At 37.1% G+C, this 9,604-nt stretch overlaps 1 pseudogene; it reads left to right on the forward strand.

Annotated features, from left to right (window-relative positions):
- The window catches only part of LOC127434546 (intraflagellar transport protein 140 homolog), a 47,073-nt pseudogene extending 37,847 nt beyond the window's left edge, over positions 1–9,226 (forward strand).
- Positions 9,227–9,604: the final 378 nt, after the last annotated feature.

Below are 9,604 nucleotides of genomic sequence, written 5' to 3' on the forward strand. Positions count from 1 at the left end.
GTTGTAATTGGTGGTGTTTTGTAAAAGTGAATGAATGAAATAATTTCATATTTGAACAGAACATATTCTTTGCACATTTTTTTAATTAAATTATCTCATCTTTTGGTAACAGACTGCTAAGGGCAGTAAATCCAATAAGAATTTCTTATTTCCAAATATTTCTTCCAAAAAGAATAATTAATGGATCTGTTAAGGAACCAAAATTATTAAAAGGAATCAGAACTGGAATCAAATTCCTTACTTTTCCAATCACTACTAGTGAAGGCAAAAATGTGATTACAAATATATAAAAAAAAAGAAAGAATGAAATTGTAACCAGTTACAGCACCTAAAATATCCACTTTCACTTTTATATTTATATACATTTTAACTTAAAATCCATTGTGTCATGATGCAGATCTTTTTTTATCAACATCAAGATAAGAAAATCTCTTACATTGAAGGAGTGATCCGAGTCATATCTAGTGACCAGAATTTCATAGAGACTTGGGGGTGGGCTCTATTGACTTGGGACAGTCAGCAACCACCCAGAAAACCATAGTAACCACTTAGCAACACACCAAAGCCACTCAGAACACTTTAGAAACAACACAGCAGCAGCATCTTAGCATTGTGCTGGGGACTTTTGCACAGACAAGCACCTCTTAAGAAAATTCTAAAATCTCGTTTATTTTGATGTTTTTCATAACCGTACAGGGTGGGTTTGCTTGGTGACGTTCACTTCTCTCTGTACTTGGCTGTTTTTTTTTCCTGCTGTAGTTCTGGGCCCCTGAAGTTTGAGGGAATTTCCTGTTGCCTAACTTTAATAAATTGCTCACATCTGTGTCTACTAAAGCACTGAACCGAGCAAGAGATGGAGAGAGGGGGAATGTGGGGATTTTGGATAAATAAAAACCAGATGGGAGTGGACAGAAAGGGCACGAAAGAGAGCGTCAGAGTGTGTTGGGTGTTGATGGGCTCATTCCATGCATAGCTGGAACGGTTCTCTTTGAAGTGGAACAAATGATGATAACATTCCTTGCTAACCTTAGCTGTTTAAAATTATATCCAATATTACAACTTTGTTGTCATGACAACGAAACTCTGTATCCTGGTATTGGATATACAGTAAGTTCTAACACAGATAAGGTTAAGTAAGGGATAATGTACAGTCAGCTGGTTGTTATCGCACAATAAACCCGACCACTTATTCCAAGTCTACTAACCGATTATATAAATACATGGACATAAAATATTGATTTGATTTGAAATGATGTAATTTGAGAAGAAAGAAATCACTGAACAGCTGAAATCAACCTCCGGTTTGCGTCGGAGTTCTGTTAGTGTTTATTTTGTGGATATGCCCGTCTGACTGCTCATTATTCAGCTTATTACAAGACTACTTGCCAAATAAACAAATAAATGAACAGTATATATACAGTATATACATACTCACTGGCCACTTTATTAGGTACACCTGTACACCTACTTATTCATGCGATTTATCTAATCAGCCAATCGTGTGGCAGCAGTGTAATGTATAAAATCATGCAGATATGAATAAGCAGATGTACAGGTGCACCTAATAAAGTGGTCTGTGAGTGTGTATATATATATATATATATATATGTTTAAACAAGGGATGAGTTGAATTTTCTTTTATGGTAATAAACATTTTTCCACAGATGCTGTTGATTGAGCTTAATTTGTATTAAATTTGGAATATTCCTTTAAGATTATATATTCTTTACTCTATGATCTATACCAGGGCTCTTCAATTACTTTCTTGCAGGGGCCAGATTATCCAAATGAAAACTTGATGGAGCCCAAACATTTTACTATATTTATCTAGCACTTTTATTGTAAATAACATGTTACATAAAACTGTGTGTTTTATTAAAATATTCACGGGTATTCAATTAAGATTTTTTAAGGTCTGGCCATAAGTCCTTAAGATCTTGCTGAAGGAAAAACATGACTTAATAACCTTATCTAACAAATACATTTTGATAACTTTACTTTAAAACTATAAACATAATGATTTTAACATATCAGGGCTATTGTTTTACAAACTATGAAAATGCCGAGGAACATCAAGATTTGCTAAAGCCCATATCTTTGACAAAATCAACCCACATAAGAAAACAATGGCCATCAAATATAGAACTTTTATGTATAAATTTAAAACGGAAAAAAAGAGAACATTTCTAATCTTCCTTTCTTTATTATCCTCCCATTCAATGAGGGGAAAATTAGCCTTTCCTTTTCTTGCAGATATTGTTTATTTGCACACAGGAGCCAGTGCAAGAGACAGATATTTGTGGAGATAATCCGAGATGATGATGTTCGGGATTGAGAATGCTGACACACATCTATAGAGCAAAAACACAGTCAGGTTATATACATGTATGCATGATCAGTGGTGCTTCATTAACACTTTTTTACGAGCTCTACAGACCACAAACAGATGAAACAAACCCGTTTAACATGTGAAGCATGGGGTAAAAAGCTATGTTTTCTGTGCATTTTCTTTGTAGGTTCGCTTTTCATCATCGATATCTCTTTTGTTAAATATGATTGTGCATATGAGCTGACATCACTTGTAAAAACTGCTGTGATAATATATTTTTACGTCTACAGCACCGTAGCTACGTAATTTGCATAAATGAATTTGACTAAATTGACTAAATGCGGGGATTGACGGTCTCAGACGTGGAGACAACTGAGATTCATCCTCCGCCACCTGGATTGAGGTGTGTCACTATGCCACCATGAGGACTTAGAGCGCATTGGGAATTGGGCATTCCAAATTGGGGAGAAAATGGGAGAAAAAAAAAAAACCTTCTGTGTTACAGTGAGCAACTTACAGTGGAAGTGAATGGGGGTCAATTTTTGAATGTGAAAATACTCCCTTTTTCAAAAGTTTAGCCACAAGACATAAACGATATGTGTGTAAACATGATTTTAGTGTGATAACCTTTTCAGTTTTTTTTTTTTAAAAAAAAGGGACGAGTCAAAACTAATTTTTGTGGTAATCAACATTATGCAACAAATGCTGTCAATTGAGCTTAACTGGTATTGAACCCGGAACATTCTTTAAAAGGCAGAAATGTAAAGCTTATAATTTTATAAAAGCACTTATTATATATATATATATATATATATATATATATATATATATATATATATATATATATATATATATATTAATTCTTCAGTTAAAATTTAAAATGTGTTAGCATGATTTTAATGTGATAAAATAGCCAATTTTACAACTTTGTTGTCATGACGACGTAATCTGGTAAATGCCGTAACACCGGTAAATCCCTGAATCTATCACACTAAAATCATGTTGACACCTATAATGTTTGTGTCTTGTGTTTTACTCTTAAAACTGTGTATTTAACATTCATAAACTGGTCCAATTTACTTTAATGGCAAGTTCTTTATTTTTTTAGAAAGGGGGGGATGTCTAAAAATAATTTTTGATAGTAATCATGTCTGTTCCTGTAGATCATGGGTTCGGTTCTCAGGGAACACACAAACGGATAAAATGTATACATGTAATACACTGTAAGTCGCTTTGGATAAAAGCGTCTGCCAAATGCATAAATGTAAAAATGTAATCAACAATAAGTCACAAATGCTGTCAATTGAGCTTAACTTGTATTGAACCCAGAACATTCCTTTAACTCTCTTCTATCTTTGCCTTCTCTGTAGTTTTGAGAAGTCAGACACACATCGTGTGCACGTTCACTGTTATCTGGGGAACATTCAAAAGGTATTAGGAGGGGTGTGTTATTCTATTCAACTAAATTAAATGAAGTTTTTCTGACTACATGCATTTAATCTATATGTTTTGACATGCGTTTTATCAGTAATTCTTCCCCCTTAAAATACCATTACAATCTTGATGCAACCAATTGAATATCTGTTCACAGGCAAGTGAGCCAATGAGACAGGAAATAGAGCTGCATCATATCATGTTGCACGTCAGTATGAAGGTCAGGATGAAATCAGCCAATCAGTGCACTTCTACACACGAGCTCAAGCCTATAACAATGCCATCCGACTTTGTAAAGAGAATAACTTGGACGAGCAGCTCATGAATCTGGCATTGTTTAGCAACCCAGAGGACATGATGGACACGGCCATGTATTACGAAGAAAAAGCAACACACATGGACAGAGCTGTTATGCTTTATCATAAGGTATCATGCACCTACACGGTAGATTTGTCAATAAGATGCATTCCTTTTTTACATACAAGTACATGCTGTGACTGAGTTTACCACCAGGTGATGCTGATAGCTTATGATAAGACATTCCACTTATTTCTCTCTCTCTCTCTCTCTCTCTCTCTCTCTCTCTCTTTCTAAGCAGGTCATGTCTCCAAGGCTTTGGAATTAGCTTTTGCCACAGAGCAGTTTGGAGCCCTGCAGTTGATTGCAGAGGACCTGAATGAGACCAGTGATCCTGCCTTACTAGCACGCTGCTCTGATTTCTTCATAAAACACGCACAGTACCAGAAAGCTGTGGAATTATTGGTGGTAGCCAAAAGGTGACCATATACATCATTAAATATCTATAAACACAAACATTAAAAATGTAATTTCCATCAGTGTCATTTCCAGCACAGAATTCTATTAAACACAACACAGAATTTGAGATGTGCTGGAAATCACACTGTGATGGGTATTTTCAGGACGTTCAGATAAAATTATACAAATCTCCTGTGATGTATGTACATACACTTTTAGTAGCCAAAGTAAAACATAAAATAAAATTAGTGAGAGTGTAAAAAATGTTTAATCGAGATTTTACTTTCAAGAAGTCCACAGTGTAAAAAGTGCAGAAACACCGTATGTGAATTTGTGTGTTTCTGTGTGTAGTACAATGAGGCGCTCCAGTTGTGTTTGGACCAGAGTTTGATCATTACCGAAGATCTGGCTGAAAGTCTGACGGTGTCGTGAGACTCAACCCATCTGTCTGAGACAGAACGAAAGGAACTGCTGGAGAGAATCACTGACTGTTGTATGTGGCAAGGCAACTACCACCTAGCAACTAAGAAATACACACAGGCCGGCAACAAGATCAAAGTTTGGCTAGATCAGCTAAAACTCAGACTCTCATTTTGAAAGAAAGATTTTCTTCGTCTTTGTAAATGACACAAATTTACTTAGAATGCTGCAACTGACCAATCAGAACCAAATTTTCCACAAAGCTGTGAAATAAGACTATGTATTTGCTGCATTTCATGTCCAAATATTAATGAATAATTGACCGTCGTTCCAGGTAACAATTTCCTACAAAGCTGTGCTAGTTTTATGTCTCTCAAATAAAGTTCAAAACAGTATTTCATGTCATTTTATATATCTTATATCACTCTGAAATAAGTTTTCACCAGCCTTCTCTAGAGAATTGATATCATGCTTTTCAGTTTTTGTTCTTTTCTTTTTTATTGACAGGCGATGCGAGCACTATTGAAATCTGACGATACAGAGAAAATCGTGTATTTTGCGGGTGTTTCCAGACAGAAGGAAATTTATGTTATGGCAGCAAACTACTTGCAGTCACTGGACTGGAGGAATGACCCAGAGATCATGAAGAATATTATTGGCTTCTACACAAAGGGACGAGCCCTTGACCTGTTCGCTGGCTTCTATGAGGCCTGTACTGAGGTACGGAAAGTGTGTGTCCGGGAGTACTACAAAAATAACTTTCTTAATCAGTATTATTGTCTTGCTTTTCAGTAAAAATATCTAAACATCTTTAAAACAAGATATATTTACTTGAGAAGCAAAATGGCATAAGATTTTAAAGGAATAGTTCTCCCAAAAATGCTAATTCTCTCATCATTTACTCACCCTTTTGCCATCTGCTGCAGAACACAAACGAAGATATTTTGATGGAGCTATGAGGTGTTTTTGTCCATACAATGCAAGTCAATGGGGTCCAAAAATTTCAAGCTCCAAGAAGGACATAAAGGCAACATAAAGGTTACTCATGTGACTCCAGTGGTTTAATCCATGCCTTCTGAAGTGATACGAGTGTTATGGATTACTTTTTTGGAGCTTAAAAGTGACCCCATTGACTTGCATTATATTGACAAAAACACCTCATATCTCCATCTAAATATCTTTGTGTTCTGCAGAAGCTACAAAAGTTATACGAGTTTAAGTAAATGTAAAAAAAAGGAAATGCAGTGATTCCTTTGACAGGTGGAAATCGATGATTATCAGAATTATGAGAAGGCGTATGGCGCTCTGACGTAGGCGTGCAAGTGTTTGACTAAAGCTAAGAGTCATAGTGAAGACAAGGCAGACAGCAGACTTCTTATACTAACACACAGACTCAGCCTTATTAAGAGATTCATTCAGGCATGAAGGTACTTAAGAAACATTTTCAAGTCTCTCTCCATTTTCTCTCTTTAATGTTTTATTTGTGCACGCTGTCAACACTTGTGTATACTTTTGTGTATGCACCTGTGTGTGTTTAGTTTGCATGAAGAGGATACAGTGGTAGCAGTGCGTGTGTGTGAGTCTCTGCTGAAAGAGAAGGATCTGGACCCTGCGGTACATGTTGGAGATGTGTATGGGTTTCTAGTGGAACACTGCTGCCAACAAGGCAACTTCCAGCAGGTATGTGTGTCCTTACCGTAGTCACTTTTCTACCATCATGCCGTTCAATACCAATCTGGGCTTATTGACATGATGTGGCCAATTGTGAGGCGTTCCGTCACTAAAGCCGTTCTACCTGCCTGGTTTTCTGTCCTGAGTACGGTTAGCTAACAGTGCTGAGAAATCCTAGCCGATGAAAGATTTTTTTAATCATACATTACCGAACCGTGTTACTCACCATGTTCAGAACCATTTGGCCCAATGGTGGAAAGGCGCCTCATGTTGTATTTTCAATTTGAAAAGTTCAAGAGGTATCACTGCCTTGGCATGTTCTGGGATGTAAAGTCAACATGAAATCAAAATTGACCACATTACTACCACCCCTGGAGTCACGAGTTCGAATCCAGAGCGTGCTGAGTGACTCCAGTCAGGTCTCCTAAGCAACCAAATTGGCCTGGTTGCTAGGGAGGGTAGAGTCACATTGGGTTAACCTCCTTGTGGTCGCAATAATGTGGTTCGCTCTCGGTGGGGAGCGTGGTGAGTTGAGCGTGGATGCTGTGGAGTATAGCGTGAAGCCTCCACACGTGCTATGTCTCCTCGGTAACGCGCTCAACAAGCCACGTGATAAGATGTGCGGATTGACGGTCTCAGACGAGGAGGCAACTGAGATTCGTCCTCCGCCACCCGGATTGAGGCGAGTCATTACGCCACCACGAGGACTTAGAGCGCATTGGGAATTGGGCATTCCAAATTTGGGAGAAAAACAATTGACCACATTAACTTTATTAAAACATGTTCCGTGGTCTTATTGCGAACGGTTAATCAGTGCACGTTTTTCCAAAGAATGCAAATTTTGTCTTTGCAATCTTTCATCAAAATGCAATTGCTCCAACTTTGCAATGACTTTCCTTTTCGACTGACATCACTAAGCCTTCTTTTTTTTCTAACCACCTGTAATAGAGACCAATTTTCAAGATCCAATCAATTCATGATCGATGAATCAGGTACAGCCCTTCATTTATTTCTCTTTGAATATCCTGTTTCACTCGAAAAGATGTCACATTACGCAAGTAAAACGGATTGCAAACTTCATTTCATGTTGACTTACTCAAAAATGAAAATTCTGTTATTATTCACTCCGAACCTGTATGCATTTTTTCTTCTGTGGAACACTAAAGAAGATATTTTGAAATAATGTTTTTTTTGTCCATACAATGAGTGACATAAATGTGAGTAATTGAGAACAGAATTTTCATTTTTGGGTGAACTATCCCTTCAAGTTTTAGCATCCATTTCCAATATAATTCATTTTAATCTGTTTTTGTATGTGTATTAGGCATGGAGTAAACTCGAAGAATTGAGATCGGCACACCCCAACATAAATATGAGCTTATATGTAAGTCGAAGCAGTCTTGAGGCGCTACTTAATGCCGCTGGAATCTGCCTCGTCTATGAAGATACCTCCAGTACACATGCTGCTGAGGATGATGAAGAGGTGGAGGAAGATGAGAACATCAATTACTGAGGAAAGCGTCATTGCCTTTAGGGGATGGTCCTTACGATACCTGCAGTTATTTGCACGCATTTCCCAATGCACGGTACTAGCCTACAAGTCGAACTTACTCTTGGTTTGCTAATCCACTCTCTTAAAGGAATATTCTGGGTTCAGCACAAGTTAAGCTTAATGAATAGGCATTATGTTGATTACCACAAAAATTAATTTTGATTTGTCCCTCCTTTTCTTAAAAAAAAAAAAAAAAAAAAAAAGCAAAAATCTGGGTTACAGTGAGGCACTTGCAATGGAAGTGAATGGGGCCAATCAGTAACCATTAAAATACTCTGTTTCTAAAGTATAGCCACAAGATGTAAACATTTTATGTGTTAACATGATTTTAGTGTGGTAAAATCGCTTACATTTTCCATGTAATGTCATTTCCAATTTTGCAGCTTCGTTGCCATGACAACGTAACACTGTCAACCGACCATAAAAGGCCATAAAAAAGATTATTTAAACAACTTTATAGCTCAAATAATACACACGTTTTACCAGAAAAATGAATGTAAGTGCTTTTATAAAATTATAAGCTTCACATTTCCGTCTTTAAACCCTATAAAAATTGGCCCCATTCACTTCCATTGTAAGTGCCTCACTGATGCTGTAACCTCGATTTTTACTTTTTTTAAAGAAAAGGAGGGACGAGTTGATATTATTTTTTGTGGTAATCAACGTTAAGCCACAAGTGCTGCTGATTGAGTTTAACTTGTGTTGAATCCTGAATAGTCCTTTAAAATGTGCCATATCTCTAAGGGACTGCCAGGTTTTCTCTTGGGCACATCAATGGATGTGTGTAATGTGTAAAGGGATGTGCACTGACTTTACTTAAAGCTAACTGCTTAGTTAGTAGCTTTAGAGTAGCTTGTGTTATTGCAGGATGCACTTATATATGTGATGTAAACATGGCCTTTTGAAAGAGGACACACAATCTTTCAGTCATTTTGTACAATATATTTAATGAACAGACTTGTTCTGCTATCTTTGTATCATATTCCTTGTATACATACAATATTTTTTCTACATACTGACTTTATAGTTTTACTTTTTGTTCAGAGGATACAAAATAAAAAATGGCAAAGTTGCTTATGTATTTGTGCAAAAACAATTAACGCATTTCAATGCATCACTCGAAGTAGATTGCGAAAACCATTGTCACCGCATACAGTTCGCCATTTTCATAGTTGATTGTGACGTAGTTGTCGGCATTAGCGTCCCACAGAGCCCGGCTCGCAATCTTCACTGATTGGCCCATTTTCCCGCCGACCGCGATATGAATGACAAACCGATAACGGTCGAACATCGTCTTCAACATGGACAAAATATTCCCTCGCACATTCTTTGAGATGGACCGGCAAGCGTCATGGTTGTATCGTCTTCCAGCAAATCCTTCCATGATCAGTTCTTCACATTTCTCCCGAATCAGATGTGGTTGAAATTTGAGCGCTGGTCCA

Source organism: Myxocyprinus asiaticus, chromosome 44 (genome assembly GCF_019703515.2).
Source record: "Myxocyprinus asiaticus isolate MX2 ecotype Aquarium Trade chromosome 44, UBuf_Myxa_2, whole genome shotgun sequence".
NCBI lineage: Eukaryota > Metazoa > Chordata > Actinopteri > Cypriniformes > Catostomidae > Myxocyprinus > Myxocyprinus asiaticus.